This window comes from Ambystoma mexicanum, chromosome 1p (assembly GCF_040938575.1).
Source record: "Ambystoma mexicanum isolate Mex_15411 chromosome 1p, UKY_AmexF1_1, whole genome shotgun sequence".
Taxonomy (NCBI): Eukaryota; Metazoa; Chordata; class Amphibia; order Caudata; family Ambystomatidae; genus Ambystoma; species Ambystoma mexicanum.
The window spans coordinates 1,154,639,386-1,154,660,200 of record NC_090921.1 but is presented as its reverse complement, the minus strand read 5'-3'; the positions used below and the strand labels follow the sequence as shown (position 1 = coordinate 1,154,660,200).

The 20,815-nt window shown below is 46.5% G+C and overlaps 1 protein-coding gene and 1 pseudogene across 1 annotated transcript in view; one reads left to right on the top strand and one right to left on the bottom strand.

Annotated features, from left to right (window-relative positions):
* TMEM147 (transmembrane protein 147) overlaps positions 1-16,552 on the bottom strand; it is a 102,100-nt gene extending 85,548 nt beyond the window's left edge. The window contains exon 1 of the mRNA XM_069604831.1: positions 16,428-16,552. The gene's annotated coding sequence lies outside the window, so the exon portion shown is untranslated. The remainder of the gene's footprint in view (positions 1-16,427) is intronic.
* Positions 16,553-20,380: 3,828 nt separating this feature from the next.
* Positions 20,381-20,531, top strand: LOC138457071 (5.8S ribosomal RNA; annotated as a pseudogene).
* The last annotated feature ends 284 nt before the right edge of the window (positions 20,532-20,815 follow it).

Genomic DNA, 20,815 nt, shown 5'->3' with positions numbered 1-20,815 from the left:
GGATGTTTGACAAATACTAGCAACCAGCAGACCAAGGAATAGCAAACATGGCTGAAAAAGCACTGACAAGTGCAGAAAAACGAGGAAACAAGCTTATGGAATGGGCTGCAGCAGATACACGGCTGGGCTTGGGTGCGCAAGAGACTAGGCGATCACACAGATGAGGAAGAGGACACCGTGGCTTTGGACAAAACAGAGCCGCCAGAGACGGGGCAAAACCAACCACAGCAGAGGAAGCAGATGCAGAGGGGCAGAAAAAGAAAAGTTAAAGATACAGACATGACTGCATTTATGGATAGTTTTGCTAACAAATACATGGCCAAACAAGAATGAATAGTAAATTCTAAATTTGATAAGCTAGAAAACATGATAGCAGAACTAGGGGAGAAATGGGTAATGGACATAGGGCAACATGAGAAAAATCTGTCAAAAAAAAACAGGCATTTAAGAGCTTGGGTAAGGGAAAGGCAGCTCAGGCAGATGGGGCTGCAACAACAATACCCACGTCAAAAGACCAGGCCGTAACAACTACCACCACCATTACTGAGCCTGCTAACATAGGGATCTTAGAGGGGAGCACAGGGATCACACAGCCATTAATACAAGCAATAATTAAATAGATAATTTGCATCTAATAGAGAAAGATGCAAAAGAGGTCACTAGCATGGGATATTGACCAAATAGCTAAGGAGAATTCAACAAAATATTCTCACTTTTGGAGGCCGAGCAGAAAGGGTATGATGTATTCGGGGATCCTAAAAAGATAGAAGAAAAGAACATAGCTAGGAAGGTAGTACAGAACTATGATAACTGGCCAAAAGCTTTCAACATCATCGCAACAGTCATTTTGGAAACATTTTCAAATTACGGCAGGACACTGTTTGCGTACAAGGATAACATCAGGCAGATAAGGGAAACCTTTGAGGGAGATGCATGTCTCACCTATGATGATCAGTTCAGAAGAGCCATGGAAGCATGCCCCGAGATTGGGATGAGGTTCAGGCCAACATATACATCCACAAAGTGTTAAAAACGAAATCACCTTGCTGCACAGAGAAAAGCACACTACAGGCAAATAAACCACAGAGCAACAGTGTGAAAAGCACAGACCCAGAGCACAAGAATAAGGGTGAGCAGACTTTTCGTAAAAAAAACAGCCATGGGGGGCTAGGTCAAATACACGCAGCCAGATATAATAACACTAAAAGCAATGTTACATGTTGGAAGTTTGAAAAAGGGTACTGCTCTTGGGGAAAGGAGTGTAGATATAAACACGCATGCAACAAATGCAGGGGAGAACATAGCAGCAATGGGTGTACCAGACTAACCAGTAAGACTACCAAGAGAGAGGAACCATTAAAGCTGCCGGAAAACGGGAGGGATCTGGCAATAAACATTTAGAATATCAAGGCGAAAGGGATAGGGTGGCCATAGCCGCAGAAAGCATAACACTGGGCAAGACACCCATTAAAATAGACCATTTTATGAATCTACTAGAGAGCCACCCGGGCAAAGACATAATCCAGACAATAAAAGACGTTTTAAGGAAGAATTTATCATCCCGGTCAAGGGTCTGGTTTGATACCGTCAAACTTCAGCAAAAGAAACCCCCACATTAGTAAGGGAGAAAATACAAAAGTAATTGGAGCTAGGAAGAATTGGAGGGTCATGAGTTAAAATGCCTTTCAGCGAATACATATGCTCACCACAAAGGCTGGTACCCAAAACAGAGCCAGAGCAGTATAGTATAATACACCACCTATCATACTCAAGGGGCAAGTCAGTAAACAAAGGGATACCTCCCACAGAAGCAGCAGTGTCATACACACTTCCCGGAGGCGCTCAGGATGATAAAGAAGTCTGGCAGAAATGCACTAATGGCAAAACTACACATAGAATCTTCCTTTAGATTATTACCAGTCCACCCCATGTCACAGCCTTGGTTGGGCTTCACATTTGACAATAGGTTCTACACAGTAAGTGCCTACCCATGGGGCGTGCAATATCATGTGCATTCTTTGAACAATTTAGTTGCTTCTTTCAGTGGGCTTTTTAAAAAGAAAAACCAGGGACACAGGTGGCTCACTATTTAGACGTCCTGTTTAAAGGGCAGCCAGGAACTACTGAACGTGAACAGTCGATAGGGAAAACTATAGCGGTGGCAGGGCACGGGGGAATCCCGCTAGCAAAAGAAAAAACCTCGACCCCCTCTGCTCCCCACCCAACACAAACATATTTTCCTGGGGATTGAAATAGATACAGCTGCGGGGGAATTCAGGATTCCAACGAGTTGCTAAAAAATATCAAATCACAGGGGGGAAACAGAGGGACAATTAAGGAAATGCAATCATTAGAAGGAAGTTTACATTTTGCGGCCAGAGTTATCCCGCAGGGGAAGGTCTTTTCAAGAAGGCTGGAAATGAAGACCAGAGAGGTAAATATTCTTTTAAAAACAAACAAAAACAAAAAAAGAATTATCTAGCAGTATGGGAAGACTTCCTGACTGACTTCAACAGGAAAATATGGCACACGCCATTTAACACCAGCAGGAAAAGGGTACTTTTTACTGATGCGGCAGGAAGCAAGGGCTTTGGTGCAATACTGGAGAAGGCATGGTCTGCAGGACCATGGCCAGAATTATGGCACACACAAGGACTGACAAAGAACATAACATTGCTGGAAATCATACCAATCTGCCTGGCACTGCATGTATTGGGCGACCGGCTGGCTAACAGTAATTGTATGGTCAGACAATATGGCAGTAGCAGGAATTATACAACAGGAAATCAAGTACATGCCAGTTAGTCATAAAAATGTGTAAGGTCATGACCATAACACTGAAAAAAATATTGAGATAAGAGCCAAGCACATAGCCGGCACGCATAATAAACATTGCAGATGCATTATCTCGCTTTCAGTGGGAGACATTTTGAAAAATGAGGCCAGAGGTGGACACCAAGAAGCCAGAGGTACCTAAAGAATGATGGTATATTCTGTCACAGAAATAAGGAAAACACCTGCGTCAACGCCGGACGGCCGGGACCAAGGTGAGAGAACAACAAAAACAGGCGCCTCAATAATGGGTGCTAGTAAGAGCGCACCTCTGGCCGGCTACACAGTCGCTGCCACAGGGTTATTATTAGAGATCGTCAAGAAAGTCTTGGCAGCGAACACAGCAAAACAATATAGCAGGTTTCTGGAAACAGTACTGAAAGTCAAAGATGGAGCATTTAGAGCTCATAACAAAAGAGATTCATAATAGAATGGGCGTACAACCAAAAAATGAAAAAAGATTGGGCAAAGAGACATCTAGCAGCAGTAGCATATTTCTCAAAAATACTAGGGGGATCGGAACCAACCCACAGTGCATTGATACTTATGCACTGAAGGAGTGGGGAAAGACAATAGGGCCCACAAAAGGTGTCCACTAAACATTGAGAAATTAGCGATATTGATATAATGGCTGGAAATAGTTTGCTCGGAAAAAAAACACAAGACAACTGTTTAAAACAGCTTTTGCCATGGCATATTTTGGGGCATTTAGAGTTAGCGAGCTTATCGCATCCAGCACGAAAGCTACAGAGGGGTTAGGAATGCTGGAGGTCCAGGTAAAAGAGGATTTATGGCAATATAAATGTACAAATGTCACAAGACAGGAAGCAGAAGGACCATTACAATTTATTGCATTGATGACAAAAACAAACTGCCTGGTATGTATCAGGAACCAGTACCTCAGGTGCCGCCCAAGTATGGGAGGGCGATTTCCGATGCATAAAGATGGGAGGGCTCTCAGTCAGTTCCAATTCCAGGCAGTCCTCCAGACAACCATTGAAAAAGCGGGTTGGAACAGCATGGAATATGAGAGACACTCCTTCAGAATAGGAGCAGCCACATCAGCGGCCCTGGGCGCGGACAAAGTAAAACAAATAGGGGGTTGGAAAAATGATTTATAAAAGATATGCAAGGCCAGAACTAATGTAATAATGATTTTCCCCAACAGAACGAGACGCCCCCCTCAAATCGGCATGGACCGTAGGACACTCTTGTTTTCAGGACAGGGAAACAAAAGAAAATCGGCATTTAAGAATACCATTACATCCTGGTGGGGATACAGGGGCTTGAGATGGGCGGAGATACACCACAAACGGGCAGATCTGGTAGCATTCAGGGACCCACCGGAATTCTTAATGATACATCTGGGAGGCAATGACTTGGTAGATTGAGCAAGGCAGAAAGCAGTTACTGTCAGATACATGCGCATCCTTGGCAGGAATAGTGCACAATTGGAAGGAGACCGACATTTCCTATTCAGCCATGCTACTCAGAAAAACATGGCAGGGGGCCAATTCATAAAAGGCAATTGACATTGCTAGGAAAAACAGGAGACTAGAACAATTCTGCATCAGCAGAGAAATTCACTTTATACTACACTCGGCAATTTCGCTAGCACACCCTGAACTGTTCAACAAAGACGGAGTCCATTTATCAATCAAAGTCATGGAATAATTCCACGAGGAGGTGATTGAGAAATTCGATAAACAAGGATACAAGTAGTTCAATAACTTTGGGGGGGGAACCTGGCCGGCCGAGAACCCATCCAGGTGTGGTGGCACGAGCCAGGTAGATGCCACTGGCCCCGTGCCCAAAAGATGTCAACATTGTGTGTTTTTGGATAAATAAATGTACGATTATACTTTGCAATAAAGAAACATGGCCTTTTTATTTCCAACCATAAGACAACGCCTCAGCTCATCATTTTACAAACACCAACCAGGGTAAGAGGTCAGCCGGCTCTGGGCTCCACAGATTATGGCCAGTTCTGCACTATAGGGCACAATAGGGCCCCTATGGAGTTTGCAGGCACAGGAGAATAATCCGGGGGCTAGGGCAATGGTAAGCACCATGCAAACAAGGCTGCTTGGGGCAGCCGTTGCAAAAATGAGCAAGGCAGCTTGGTGCCTTCCCCACAGACACACCACACCCTAAACACTTGCCACACAGTGTGGTGCCAACAGCAGAGGGGCAGAAACGGGGACAGGAAGATTAGGACAAAGGAGGTCAAACCAAGGTGTGAATGGCTGTCAGTGCCAGCCGGCCAGAGGGGCAGGAAGGCTGTGGAAACAACATGCCAGCAGGCATTAGAAGTAGAATAAACAGAGGGAACTGGAGGGAAGACATCAATTCTCCTTGGTACTCCCAACGGAGCACCAGCTGTCATTTGGAGTATGCAGGAGACTTCTTTTCTTTCCCAATCCCACCCACCCAGAAGGAAAGGAGAAATAATTAATAACAGGGCAACGAATGGGGCCCACAAAGTCGTGGGAAAAAGTTGGCGGCACGGGCCAGGTAGATGCCACTGGCCCAGTGCCCAAAAGATGTTATCACTGTGTTTTTGGATACTTTTACCAAATGTGTTGTACGATTATACTTTGAAATAAAAAACCACACCTTTTTATTGCCAACCATAAAACAATGCCTCAGGTCATCGTTTTACAAACACCAACCAGGGTAACAGGTCCACCAGCTCTGGGCTCCACAGATTATGGAAATAATGGTGAGGTGCTTGGCTCAATGAAGGCATCGCACCCTTAGCCTGGCAAACCTGCTTTGTGACAGACCCAAACCTCCAGCACCTCCCCACCCGGTTTAAACTGAGGAAGTCATGAAGGCACACTTTTAACAGCTTAGGTGCATTCCCCTCGGGTTCCTTCTTATTCAAATTGTTTAGTCAGATCTGATCAGATCAGTAGGGATATTAGGTGGTGTCCTCTCAAAACATCGGCTGCAGAAAACCTGACTTTTCCCTCAATTCATTTGCATTTTTAAAGCGCTCACACAGCCCGGGGGCATCGAGGCGCTGTTACAGGAATAGGTCTTAGTTGTGTATTTATAACGTGCTTAATACCCAGAGGTTTCTAAGCACAGACACGGACATCCTCCCGGGACATCAATGCATCATGTCGGAAGCAACCCAATTTATATGCTATTAGATTGGGTTGCTTCTCGGAAAGGTGTCCGGTCAAAGGTTCGAATCCAAAAGGATCGAATGCCATAGGGTAGAGTCAAGAGGACCTAAAAACAAAGGGGTCGAATTTTTTTTTTTTAAATATTATTTTGGCATTTCGTATAGGAAAGTTTTCTACCACAAAAAAGGGAGTTTGGGGGGACCCCCTCCCCAAATAAATAAAGGCAACCCTTTTGTTTTCAGTCCTTTTGATTCAACCCTATTGTATTTCAATCCTTTTGATTTGATCCATTGACCTATAACCTCTCAGAAACCCCAGTCAAACATGCAGTGGGTTCATTCGACAGCTGTGTTGACTTCTGCTTTTTTCATCAACCCTTCGAATTAATGTATATTTCCCCATGCTAAACCTCCACGTTCAGCTTTCCCTAGTTCTTGTGGGAGCAAGAGCGCGCACAAGTAAGAAAGATGCTGCCTTTCTCCTGTTGCTTCAGATTCCCCGGTTCAAAGCAGTAGATTGCTGCAGATGCACGCGCAACAGCAACCTCGCAAACACTTTTGCTAGGTACATGGTCGCCAACCACTGTATCTTCCTCAGGAACCCTTATAAAAGGCAATGTTGAGTGTACCTGGACACCTGACTTAGGACCACCCAAGCTTTTAATGCAATGCAGACGTGTAGGATATTACATAGGCTCTCACCTGGTTTGCCCACTTCATGATCCCCACAAACACACAGTCCCTACCAGGGTCATGCAAGTACGTACAGGAAAGGTAGCAACCGAATCTTCAGCTCAAACCTTGCATGCAGCACTATTTGGCTGTAACCCGCCTTGCTTCCCAATTCACCCACCCTGATATCCGTAATTTCTGCTGTGACTGACTCAAGTCCTGTGTCATATCACGTCCTCTGAGTTGAAGGTTTTCTTTGCTTCAGCCCCAGCTCTTATTTTAATGACAATAGTTTTGCCATTAAAGGTAACCTGGTCTAAAAGGATGACTTTAGAGACCATCCTGGGGTCATCTGATGATCATCAAGCTACACTAGAAGTCATTACCACATCAGACATCACACTGTTAAAGTCATCAGCAAATATCTCAGAATGGTGGGTGATAATTTGGGGATGAGCTTAGGATGCCTTAATGAATATGCTATCATCCCTATTTTAGGAAACTTTTTTCCTGATGCTTTTGGGACGACCTGCTGATTACTTCAAGAGCATTGGCATGATGTTTGTTCTTGGTGATTTGGGGATGATTTACTGATTACTTCAGAACATCAGAGTTTGTAGGATGATTTGTGGACCAATACAGATGGTCATTCCGCTTTTGCATGTTTGCACTTATGCTGAATGACCCTTCACTGTGGTAAGGGTAAAGCTTGAGACTACGTTGGGCCAAAGTGGAAGCCAGAGGCCTAAACATAGCATGCACCCCCTGGGTAAGAAGCCTTTGCCATCCCAGTTAAATCCAAGAACCCAGCAACCCTCACTATCAATACATTTGCATGCTGGCTGCACCAATATATGCCAGTAGTCACATGTACTCCTTCACACAGTATTCATGTTTGCTTTGTGCATAATCCAATAATCAACAACCATAGCCAAAAGGATCTCCAAGATAAAAAACACACATAGGATCTGAAAAAGAAAGAAGCAAAAATATAGGATCTGAAAAAGAATGAAGCAATAACATGATCCAAAAAAGAAAGAAGCAATAAACAAACTGAACCACAAAGTCCCATCAACGGAGGTCTGAAGTACCCACAACCTACCAAATACAAGCAACAACAAACCACAAGCAGCAAAGACTAAGCTCAAAAGACCAGGAAAAACACCAACCGCAAGAGGAAGCCCACTCAAAGGAACACAACCCACACATTATGCCTCCCCACAAGAAAAACAAAGAAGCAAGAACAGACAACAAAAATAATAAGAAAACCCAAACCACTCGGGAAGGCACCAACGTTGCAGCATGATCCCACAAGCCCAAAAAACCGACAAATATCTGAGGTGGCCCAAAGAGACATACAAATAAAACAGAAAAGACTGCCTACATTGCTCACTACCCGTCCACATACGACAATGTGGCAAATAAAAACGGGACAGCAACAACGAACAGACAGCCAACAAGTGTCACAAATACAGACCCAACTAGGACACCAAACAAAACGATACAACTAATAAACCATCCCAACCCAGTCTCCACCATGGACAATACGGAAATCAATCACACTCTACACCCCCTATATTACCAAGACTGGAATGGAGGGGTTGCTTCCCATTTACCACCCGGAACAAACCAGCCCCACCAGCCCCACCATAAACCTCATCAGTCTACTCGACAAAAGGATTGACCAACAAAGAACCACCCCACCCAAAAGACTTAACCGGGAAAAACCCACCTGGAACAGAAACCCAAGCAACAACACACTGGTCAGAATAAACATTACCAACAACAACACGAAAGGGAAATAAAGCAAACTATACTGCAGCTTCCACAACGTTAAGACACATTGCAAAAAACAGAAATCAATGACCTAAGCGAGGATGCACAGATATGCTCTTCCTTACAGAAACTGTAAAGAGGTGTAGAGGTGCACTCAGGAATACTATGTTTTTTCCTGGTGTTCTTTGTTTACATTGGATAAGGCTGCACATTTTCGGTGCTCCTCGTCTGTTCTGTGCTACCAGATCTAAGTGAAAGTTGAGGGAAGGTCCTTTGAATTGAAGGGCAGACTCTTGTAGATCCTAGTTGTCAATCATTCAATATTCAATTTCAAATTGTGCACCAACTTTCTGTCCTATAAATTCACAAGTACATAACATTGTTTTACTTTTCGCATTTAATTGCACCAAGTGATCCGTAAGCATAAACATATGCTGTCCGTTTTTTTTCAAGTAATTGACTATTCAAATGACAATTCCACTTCAATCATTCCAAATTTTTGTGAAATACAATGTATGGCAAACACATTTTTGTCAAACAAATTTTTCAACATATTATTAAATGTTCTGCATAATTAGTGATGAAAGTTTGAAAACCCATGTACTTTGATAGGGGCAGATGTAATTCTTGCAGAGATAAATTGTCTCGGATTGACGTCTCCTATCAATTACTACCCGTTTCGGGCATGAGTTGCCCTTCTTCAGGTAAAAATATCTGGAGATATTGGCGAGTTCTACAAATAAAATTTTATAAACAAGCAGTTTTTTATTTCAAATACAAAGTAGATCCTTGGAGCCATTGTCACTGACCTTCAGAATCGTGATTTTTGAGCATCAACAATACCCTTCATGTGTATTAGTAACTAGTTTCCTCAATTCTAGAAATAAACAAAGGTTGTGCAGGCGATTAGATGTGCTATTTCCCGGGCAGAGGGGTCGGTCTCATGTGGGATCAGTTGCTTGTGCAGTGCTGGGCCCCACTTAGATGCCGACAATTGTTCAATTGTTGTTTGCAAGCTTCATTCTTGTTAATACAAATAATCTGGACTCACCTAGTTTTCATAACAGAGCCACAAGATAACTGGATTATCCAGTCTTTAGATCGTGGATGCCTGTAGTATTTCTCCCTTCATCTGGGATGATCCCGTCCACGGTCTCTGTGGGCACTATATTAGATATGCGATTCAGTCTTTATAATGACAAGTATGTTGTCATCCTGGCATTCGTTCATTCTGATGTAGCTCATCTCTTAATGGACTTATTTTTACCCAAATATGAACATGTGAATTTGTGAATACCTTCTTTTAATGCCTTTTGCTTGCCGTCTGGTTGAGGTCGATTCTGCCGGCGTTCTTGGATTTGAGCTTGTTGTTAGCAAGGCGTTTTATGGTATTACGTCTGAGGGAAAAGGTCTCTGTGTTAATGTCATGCGCATGAATAATGGGCTCATTAAACCATTTTTGAGTACTGCACTGGATCTCGATTCTCGTATGTTTTCTTTCCGAAGCTTACCTTTGTTAATCCTGTTTCGCGCGTTGTTGTCCTCACGCATCTCGGTTCTTTCATTCTCCTGGCATTTCGTAGCATCTGATGCGTTGCTAGGCACCTGTTTGGGCCTGCGCATTTATTCTTGTATTGCTCCACTCAGTCAATGTGAATAAACTGGGCACCATCTTGGTGTGTCTTTTAGGCATTGGTTTAGTATTATAAAAGTTGTTACACTGTATATGATGCAAAATTGAAGACCCAGTGCTTTTCTATATGCCCATTTTGAGGTCATAAGCCGGTCACTTGGTATTAGGCCAGCCCTATGATTTTCAAATGTGTCAGGAGATTCAGTCATATCCCGTGATCCATTGAGGCGTGGTGTAGATATGATCATGGACAAAAATGAATTAGGGCCAAAATTCCAAAATCTGCGCTTTTCTGAGATTTCAAGTGGATAGCTGAATATTGGATCATCCTTGTAGATAATCAGTCTGTCAGGGGATACCATCATATCACATGATCCATTTGAAGTGTGGTATAGACGTGGTCATATACAGGACTATTGTTCGTAGTACAAATTTTCCTGGTATATCCGTTATAAGTAGCAACTCCGGTCCCAATCCAAAATCATCCCCCATGGATACATTGTGTTCAATTGTTTGATCCAGTATAATTCTTTTTGCTGGAGTAATCTATTTAAATTGCCCCCTCTACTGGGTAAAGTAACATGATCCAAAATAATACATTGAATCTGGGCAATCATGTGTTTGTGTTCAATGAAATGTTGTGCCACAGGAAATTTTTCTGATGAAGAGTCGAATGTTTGACTTGTGTTCACGCCACCTCGTTTTTGCTTTCCTGGATGTTAGCCCTACGTTAAAAAAAAAGAAAACATGGGCATTTAATTCCATATATAAAATTTTTGGTATTACATGTTGAGAGAGGGATCTGATGTCTTTTGTGTGGGTGATTGATGGGGTTTCCTGTGATAATATTGTGGCAACAACTGCAGTTGTTACATGGTAAGGTCCCACTGAAGATTTTTCTTTTGGTTCTTTTGTGATCAAAGTCTGCTTTAATCAGGTGATCACATAGTGATCTGCTTTTGCTGTAGGCAAAGAGTGGTGGAGTTGGAAAGAGTTTTGCCAATGTTGGGTCCAAAAATAGCATATTCCAATTTCTTTTAATTCTTTTTTTAATTTGATTACTTTGTTGTGAATAGGTTGTCACATATACAAGAACACTGATCGTGGTTTTAGGACTCGGTTTGAGTGCTTGCAATCTGGGATATTCATGACTCTGGTTGAATACCTTAGTACTGTCACCTTGTTGTATTCTCGATCCAAGAATGTTTTTGTCAGATCTGACGTCTTAATTTTAAACTCATGTTCTTCAGATACGATTCTTCTATATCTTAGAAATTGGCCTAGAGGTATGCTCTCAATGGTTTTCCCTCAGATGGAAACTTGATGCCAATAGTAGGCTGTTCTTATCGGTAGCTTTGGTAAAACTGTTTCCACTTTGTTAGCTTTGGATAAATTAGGACATCCTGAAATTAAAATCAATGTTTTGCTCACTTTGTGGGTGAATTTGATCCTGGTTGCGAGTGTATCCATGAATTGAAAATAATTCCTCCAGTTCTTCTACGGTTCCAGTCCATATTCCGAACAAGTCATCAATAAATCTCACAAAGCAATTTAGATGATTCTCCCATCTCGGGTTATGAACCACTTGTGTTTCTTCCAGAAATTACATGTAGGTGTTGGCGTAACCGGACAGCATATGCTGACTGATACTTGTGCAATGAAATGCGAAAAGTAAAAAATGTTTATGTACTTGTGAATTTATAGGACAGAAAGTTATGTGCACAATTTGAAATTGAATATTGATGATAGGTTGTACAAAAGTGTGCCCTTTAACTGCCCTTCGATGAATTCGAAGGACCGTCCCTCAACTCTTCCTTACAGAAACCTGGCTATCAGACAACTATAAAGCCATCGCAAATGAAGCAATACCTGACAATTATAAATGAATACATGCCAACAGAGAAAACCAAATAGGAGGCGAATCGCAATTATACACAAAAAACACACCCGAGCATCTCGAATCATCACAACCCACGTGGAGACTACAAATAGCTCCTAAACAAGATATAACTCAATGACCAATCTAACATAGTATTCCTACAGACCATCTTCTTACAAACCCGACTTTGCAACAAAACTAGCAGACAAGGCTGCCATTCTATCAACCCACCAAGACAACCTAGTCATACTGGGAGATTTCAAAATATGGTTCGAAAAAGAAAAAAAGTGTACACAGCAGACTCGCTCTGCGCATTCCTAGAAACCTTGCAGTTCAATCAAATAGTAAATGGATCCATCCACGACACCGGACACACCCTGGATGCAATTTTCTGCAGGGAAGAACCATTTGCATCAGCGGCATATACACCAATGGTGTAGAATGACCACTACTGGAAACCATTCTACATCACACCCTGAACCCGCCTACTGGCTGGGAAGGAAATACTCCACAACAGCAAGAAAGGAAACGGTAAGAATTTGGACCTAGTGGCCCTAACAAACCTTCTAGGTGCAACCGTCCCAAGGCAAAGAGATCCCACCGATCCAAACATAGATACCACATAAGACACACTCAACAATTGGATCACCAAGGCCCTTAACCAATTAGCACCAGCTAAAACATTCAAAGCAACACCAAAAGAAAACAGCCAGCAAAATGGTTCACAGAATAACTGAAAAAACTCCAAACAAATAATCACAAAATGAAAAAAAAAAGGAGAACAATACACCAGACAAGACAAAATAAAATACCAAAGACAACTCAAACTGTACAAAGCAACAGTCCTCAAAGCAATACAACTCTACTACTCCACAAGAATAGAAGCAACAAACACATTTAGGAATTCCCAGTTGACACTGGGCTTCAATGGGTGGAGGCAGCAGGGTGCTGCATACTACGTGGCATGTTCTCGGGTCAGAACATGAAATCCTTTGCACAGTGCAAGCAGGACTTCGGGCTAGAGGCATCACTACTCAACTGAGGCACTGGCTTACAAACCCAATGGTCGGTTCAGCGGCCACCGGGGATCTCACGCCCTTTGAAAGGTTTGTAACGATAGACACAGGGACAGGCATTTGGTAGGAATGTTATATGGGATTATAGCGGAAGGGGTAAGGAGCTAGATATGGCACTTTTTGGAGCACTGGGAAACTAATCGGGCAGCCGCTGGAGGGGGAACTTTGGGCTCCGTTATGGGCAGATATCCCAAAGCTCACGCAGGCCATCCAGATTCAGGAGATGTGGGTGAAGATAATTGGTCCAATGGCATTTCACCCCAGAAAAACTACATCCATTCTAACCAAATGCGTCAGCGCTCTGCTATAGGACAGAAAGTCACACAAGGATGGCTGTCCTGGGAATGGGCGGGGTTCTGTAAAATCTACCCTCGAAAGCTCAAAGAAAGACATACATCATCCCGATAGTGGCAACCCGTGTGGTGGCATACAAATGAAAACAAAGCTGCCCCCACAGAACACAAATGGGTTAGTAAAATCTGTAACTTTGTGGCACTGGAGTGAATGACCTATTTGATTCAAGGGGATCACCAAAGGTTTCTCTCAGACTGGGACATTGTCCTGCATTGCCTGCAGCGGGACTTGCGGGCTGCATGGTGCCTGAGGAAAATGAGATCGCTGGGGCTGGTGCGAGTACTTGCTCCACTTGGGGAGGGTGCCTTCACCGGAAGCTGGGAGGAGATATGGCTGAAGTTTCTAGGGGAGACGAGGACTATGGGGGGAGGTTCTCAAACTGTGCATGGTCCCATACAACGGCTGGCTATAGAGCTGGCCACTCACACAAACTTGGGACCAGGAGCTATCTATATAGTTTATGGACTCACGGGTGCAGGGGGGGGGGCGGGTGACAGGACTGGGAACGTTGTTGGTTACATGTGTTGAGATCAAGGGGGGAAGAGGGGAGAAGGTGGGGGGCGAGAAGGGTGGTCACATGTGTTCTTACTATTGAAAATACCAATAAAATACTTTTTTTAAAAGTCCATTGTTACTGTGCTGCCCTCCCCAGCCAAAATCAGCTCCATGCCCCAGCACTAACACACCCACATTATTTGACTCAACATTCACTCGCTTATTCACACACAGCGTTCACTCAATCATTGCATGAGAGGATCATAAGTGACCTACCCATACATTTTATATGCCCCAGCACCTGTCCCAAAAGGCACATGGAAAAAAGGTTTCCCACTGTGCTTTGAAAAATGCACCTCTTTATTTGAAAATGCCCAAAACACTCTTTCCACCCTCTGCCTTGCGCAGTTCTGCATTTGGTGGGAAAAGAGCACCTCAATGTGCACAACTATGATGCATACATTTAAAATGTCCTTTGTGCACGGTTCACCACCTTGTTGGCGCAAATGTAGTGAATGAGCATCCCATCAGTTGCACCAAACATGTTTTGAAAATCGTGGCACAATGGTTTATCCCTACCGATCACTTCTTTACGCTGTACGTTTATTTCAGAGTCTGTGATTTGAGGTGTCAAGAGAATTAGGAATGGGAAAGGACACACGAGAAGGACAAGGTGCATGGGGTTTTTACTATTTCTGCCGTCATTAACCCCATATTTGTCCATAAGCAGGTAGGTATTATGTTAAATACCATTAGCTCCAGAAAAGATACTGTGACTGGAATCGTTAGCCCCAGAGTATGTACTGTGCAGAGCAGGTATTGTGTCTGTAGTAATAAGACCCACGGGAGGTATTCTGTCATGTAACGGATTAGGAGGCACTGTGTCTGTCATCCGTATCCCAGATCCGGTACTGTGTCAGCAATTATTTGCCCCAGGGCAGGTATTGATGTAGCTGATGAGTAGGTGCTAAGTACGGTATCGGAAGTCATTAGCTCCAGAGCAGGTATTGCGTCTGCACTCATTCGCTCCCTTTACCATCAGCGCTAGAGAAGGCAGTGTCTGCCTAGTGGTGGAAATGGAAAAAATGTGGTGGGGGATCCCACAAGTGTGGGTGGGGGAGGAGTTGGGGGAAGAGGAGGCGTGGTCTAGAGGGGGCGGGGTTGGTAGTGGCCATCCGATCAGATAAATACTTAAAAATAAATAAATAAATAAATAAAAGTGCCCACAAAGGCAACATTGCCTTTTACCACCGGCCAGGGCTTTAAGTGGGACGGGGCCTGCTGGGGCTCCGCCCCGGCAGGCTCCGAAATTTCAATCTGAGGCGGGGCCCTGTGGGGCCCACTAATCTCCCCTGCCAGCCCCGGCCACTACAAGAAAAGGATTTTTTTCCGAAGCCTGAAGCTCTCTCTCGTGTGCGAAAGCTTCAGGCTCCAGAAAAAAATGCCTTTCAGCCATAATTGTGGCGCCGCACCTGCGAGGCATACCTTTAAGCAGGAGATGCCCGTGGGCCGGTGCCACCATTGTGGAGAGAAAGGTGAGGCCGCTGAAAGCTGAGGCCGTTTTCCTGAAGACTGAAAGGAAAACGGCCTCAGCTTCCAGCAGCCTCACCCCTTCAGCCTTAATGGCAACGCTGCCCCTCCCCAGCTGCCGAGGGGAAGCACCACCATTAAGGCTGAATAGGCGAGGCGCTGTCCCCTGCCAGGCAACCCAATAGAAAATAAATGCAGAGATCAACACCCGGGGCTCTTCAGGGGGGCGTGACCTAATGGGCCAGCAGGACGCCTGCAGTTAGGCCAGGCCCCCTTGATGAGCCCTGGCTCATTTTGTTGTGCCAAAAAAAAAAAAAAAAACGCCTGCGAGGGCAGCATTGCCTTTTACGCGGCTCTGGCGTAACTGATTCCTTTCAGTTGTACATGTAGTGAGCATTGTGCATTACACATCAGTGCCAAAGCCGCGGTAAACAGCAATGCTGCCGTTGCGGACGCTTTTTTTTTTTTTCTTCTTTCTTTTTTCCAGCGCGGTTCATGGGCTTGGGCGGCTGACTCTGGCTGGATCCCGAGATCCGGCTACACATCTGGTGCCGGATCTCGGATTCGCCGAGAGCCGGCCCAATGACCAGCACTGTGTCTGCCCATATATTCATGGGGTGCTGTTTCTGGAGCCATTAGACCTAGAACAGACACTGTGCCTGCAGTTATCCACAGAAGGGCCATTAGACACGGGGAAAGTACCGGATCTGCAACTATTATCGCTGGGGAATCATTACTTTCAGAGTAGGCACTGGAACAGGAAACAGTAGCAGGCCTGCAATCATTACGGCTCTGGTATTAAATTAAATATATGGTCACTTGCAGTAGCTGCACAGTCAGCAGTTACTGCGTCTGCAAGGTTTAATGTCAACATGTGACAAGCACAATACAACGAATGAAAGCTTCAACGTGCATTTCCAGAGGGTGTAAAGAGACTCCTCATACGGTCAAATATAACAAAGCGATGAGATGAGCACATCTAAGTTAATGGATACTAAAAGAAATGCATATAAAATTCACTGCAAAAACGGGATCGCATGCGCTCACCTGATGTTGCCCGGAATCAGAAAATAAGCCTATCGTGAACGGAGGCCTTATATTGGTTTAATTATCAGTCACACATTTAAAGTCCTTATGAGCCCCGATTGCATAGTGTGTATGTTTAAAAGTTTGCCGATATATTCTTAAATGCCTTTACAGCGTGAAGACGTATTTCACGTGTTTCTGTTAAGTCGTCGGGACCTTTCACGTAGGACGTGTACGTGCTTAGGTAGAGACCACGGAAGAGGAAGTACTAAGAAGTAGCACATCCATTCCGTATACGGGCAAGGTAGCGTCGAGGTCCCATCCGAGAAACATAGCAATGGCCCGCCTGCTCTTCTTTACGTAAGCAATTTTAGTGAGCGGGAAAGTTCTTACTGCCGGTGCCAGTAAAACCGAAATCCGCGTGCCGTTGGCTGACAGCGGTCACGGCGTCGGTGGGCATTTTATTCGGAATACTGGGAATGTTTTTGCAAAAAAACAGGTGGAGCGTCCGACTTGTCTTGTCCTTCATCGTAATTTTTCTGAGCAGGAAGGCCTGCCTGCAAGAGCAGCGGGAATTTGTGTGTTCTTGGCTGGCTGAGAATACAATTTCCATTTTCTTCGGGAAAGGGGAACGTTCCTGCAAGTCACCAGATTGAGACGGGGGAGCGGAAAATTACATTTACTTTAAAGATCATGTTCAGCTATTCAACGGGAAAGCAATGCAGGGCTAAGAACTGGGACATTGGATGGTGTTTAACTGATCAGAGGGAGCCAATAGAGTAATTTAATGTTTGATGAGGGGGTCGGCTGGGGCTATCTGGGTGTGGTCCAGGAGACGCGCATGGGCTTCTTGGTTGGGTTTGCAAGGGGAAAGGGGCACCTTGCTATGTGGAGGGAAGGTGGGGCATTATGGTATTGGTCTAGAGGGAGGGATGGGGCAACTTGATGGGATTTGAATGGTTGTATAGTGGCACGCTGGTGTGGGTCTGGAGGGAGAGATAGGGACACAGTGAGTCTGGAGGGAGGGATCGGGGCACATAGGTGTGGGTGTTAGGGTGAGATGGAGCACAGTTGGTCTGGAGGGCGGTATGGGGGCATCTTGGAGGGGGTCTGCAATGGATGGATGTCGTCTCTGGTGTTGGTGTTGGTCTGAAACAAGTATGGGACATCTGTTGGTCTGGAGGGTGGCATGGGTCATCTAGGTGTGGGTTGGGGCATCTTGGTGTTGCTCTGGAGGGAGGTAATGGGGGGACATTGATTAGGGTCTGCGGGGAGGGATGGGGCACATTGGTGTGTGTCTGGAGGTCTGGATGGGGCATCTTGCTTTATGGAGGGGTGGTGGCACATTGGTGTGGGTCTGGAACTGTTATGGGGCATCTGTTGGTCTGGAGGGTGGGATGGGGCCATCTTGGTGTGGCTCTGGGGGGAGTGGATGGAGGCAAATTGTTGTGGGTTTGATGGGAGGGATGGGGCACATTGTTGTGGGTTTGAGGGGAGGGATGGGGACTTTGGTCTGTCTGGATGAGGAATGGGGGCACATGTGGGTCTGGGGGGATGGATGGTTCATCTAGGTGTGAGTCTGGAGGGCAGGATGGGGGCATCTTGCTGTGTGGATGGAGAGATGGTGGCATCTTGGTGGGGTCTGCAATGGATGGGGGCACATATTGGTCGGTCTGAAACCAAACGGGTATGGGGCATTTGTTGGTCTGGAGGTTGGCATTGGTCATCTAGGTGTGGGCTGGGAGGGTGGGATGGGTTATCTTGGTGTAGGTCTGGAGGGAGGGTATGGGGGCACATTGGTGTAGGTTAAATGGGAGGGATGGGGGCATTGGTCTGTCTGGGGGAAGGAGGTGGGCACATTGTGGGGCTGGGGGGAGGGATGGTTCATCTAGGTGTTGGTCTGGATTGCAGGATGGGGGCATCTTGCTGTGTGGATTGAGGGATGGGGGCACCTTGCTGTCTGCAATGGATGGGGCACAATGGTATCGGTCTGGAACAGGTATGGAGCATCTGTTGGTCTGGAGGGTGGCATGGGTCATCTAGGTGTGGGATGTGCCATCTTAGTGTGGGTCTGGAGGGAATGGGGGAACATTGGTATGGGTTTAATGGGAGGAATGGGGACATTGGTCTGTCTGGTGGTGGGATGGGGGCACATTGTGGGCCTGGGGGAGGGATGTTTCATCTAGGTGTGCATCTGGAGGGCAGGATGGGGGCACCTTGCTGTGTGGATGGAGGAATGGTGTCATCTTGGTGGGGTCTGCAATTAATGGGGGCACATTGCTGTTGGTCTGGAAACCGTATTGTGCATCTTGGTCTGGAGGGTGGGATGTGGCATCTTGGTGTGGCTCTGGAGGGAGTGGATGTGGCATCTTGGTGTGGCTGTGGAGGGAGTGGATGTGGCATCTTGGTGTGGCTCTGGAGGGAGGGATAGGGACTGCTTGGTCAGGGAGGGATTGGGGCATCTTGCTGTGTGAAGTTGAGGATGCAGCATCATGGTATTGGTGTGGAGGAAGGGATGGGTCCTCTTGGTGCAGTCCGGATCGGATGTGGGCATTGTGGATCTGGAATGGAGGGAAAGGCATATAATTGGTGCATGTCGGGGAATGATGGAGCATGTGGTTCTGAGTGAGAACTGGAGCACTGGTGGGAAAGAAGGGGGCATTTGGGTGTGCATGGAGGGATGGGGTATGTATGTCTGGAGAGAAGAATGTTGGTCTATGGGGGGTGGGAGTATGTGTGTGTCGAAGGGATGGGGTTATCTGGGTGTAGGTATAGAGGGAGGATGGCGTCATCTGAATGCGAGTCTCATGGTAGAGGTGATGCATATGGGTGTGGCGCTGGATGGTTGGAGCATCTTGGTGTAGTTATGGAGGGACGGATGTTGGTGTCTGTGTGGGTTCGGAGGGAGGGACTCTGGAACGTGTGCTTGGAAGGAGAAATGGGGCGTTTTGACATGCAGGGCTGGGGTATCTGCTTGTGAGTGGGGGCATGAAGGATCATTAACAGCGGAGCAGCTGGAGGGAGAGCCTCACGCCCGACCTCGGTGGTGTCTGAGACACGCAGACCCACAGCCTTGCGCTACAGTCCGGCCAGCATAGCGGTCTGGTGTGCGTGGGCAGCCAGGCTCCGGGAAGCAGGATTGCCTTCCACTGGAGGGGGGGGGTCGTCTACGACCCAGCAATTGGATGGGGACGCCTGGCAGGTCCACTGGCAGGTTTGGGTTAATCTGCTGGGGATGTCCCCAACCACGCACCGGAGAGGGAGCCCTGCGCGGCTCACCGACTGCGCCAGCCATGGGTGTGCGCTCCTGTCTGACCTGCCAGGTGGCGGGCATTGGTGGGTGCACCCGGTTAGCAGGTAAGCCCCGAGTGGGGGCAACCGGGTGCCGAGGTAAACCTGGCTGTTCTCAAGGGATGCTTCCCTAGGTGGGCGTCAGGCGTGAGACCTGAGCCATGGCGCAGCAGGCTTTCTTGACGGGCGGGCATCTAAGTCATCTGTGGTCGACCGTTGCAGCGGGTGACCTCTCTTGCCCAGGTACCTGGAGCTCGGCTCCGTGTGAGTGGGTTGGTGTTTGAAGACTCTAGCGGTCCTACCCGACTCTCTGTCGTGCAGTCTCTTCCCCCTCACCCTCTGAAAGGGGTGCTGAGGGGTCTGAGAAGGAATAGTGGATCGGGCCGGGTGAGCTGGCGGTGGAGCGGCCTGCATCCATCCCCGTGGGAAGCGCTGTGCTGCTTCAGGTGGCGGGCAGGTTTCCGAGCTGAGCGCCTTGATTTTTATTTTTATATATATATATATATATATATATATATATATATATATATATATATATATATTTTTTGTTTTTAAAACCACAATGGTCTTGGCCGACTCCCAAATGAGGAAGCTAGACGTAGCACTGGGCTGTCTCGCCACAGGCGGTGCTGCCTCCCTCGGCACAGGCGGGGTTAGGCCGACGTCTGGAACAAGTTGCCTGTGACTCTTGGCGGTGGATCACTCGGCTCGCACGTTGATGAACGCAGCTAGCTGCGAGAATTAGTGTGAATTGCATGACTCATTCACCATTGACACTTCAAACTCACTGTGGGGCCCAATGTTCCTCCCAGGGCTACACCTGTCTGAGGGTCGCTTGAACATCAATCGCCCTGTGGTTGCCTCCCGAGGGTGTGGCTGGGGCTGTCGTAGGGACCCTGTTCCCTTCGTCCCCGTAAGGCTAGTCCCCGATCAGCACCGTCGCAGGATCCCTGGGCCGCAGGCTTATTGCCGGCGCGTCCCGGCCTCCCCAGTTTCCCTGCCTCATGCCAGTTTCGATTGCACCCCGGTGGTGGTGGCGGCAGCAGGCCTTAAAAAAGCCAGGCGCACCTTCAGTCTACCCGAGGGCACCTGGCCGTGCCCGAGGGCACCTGGCCGTG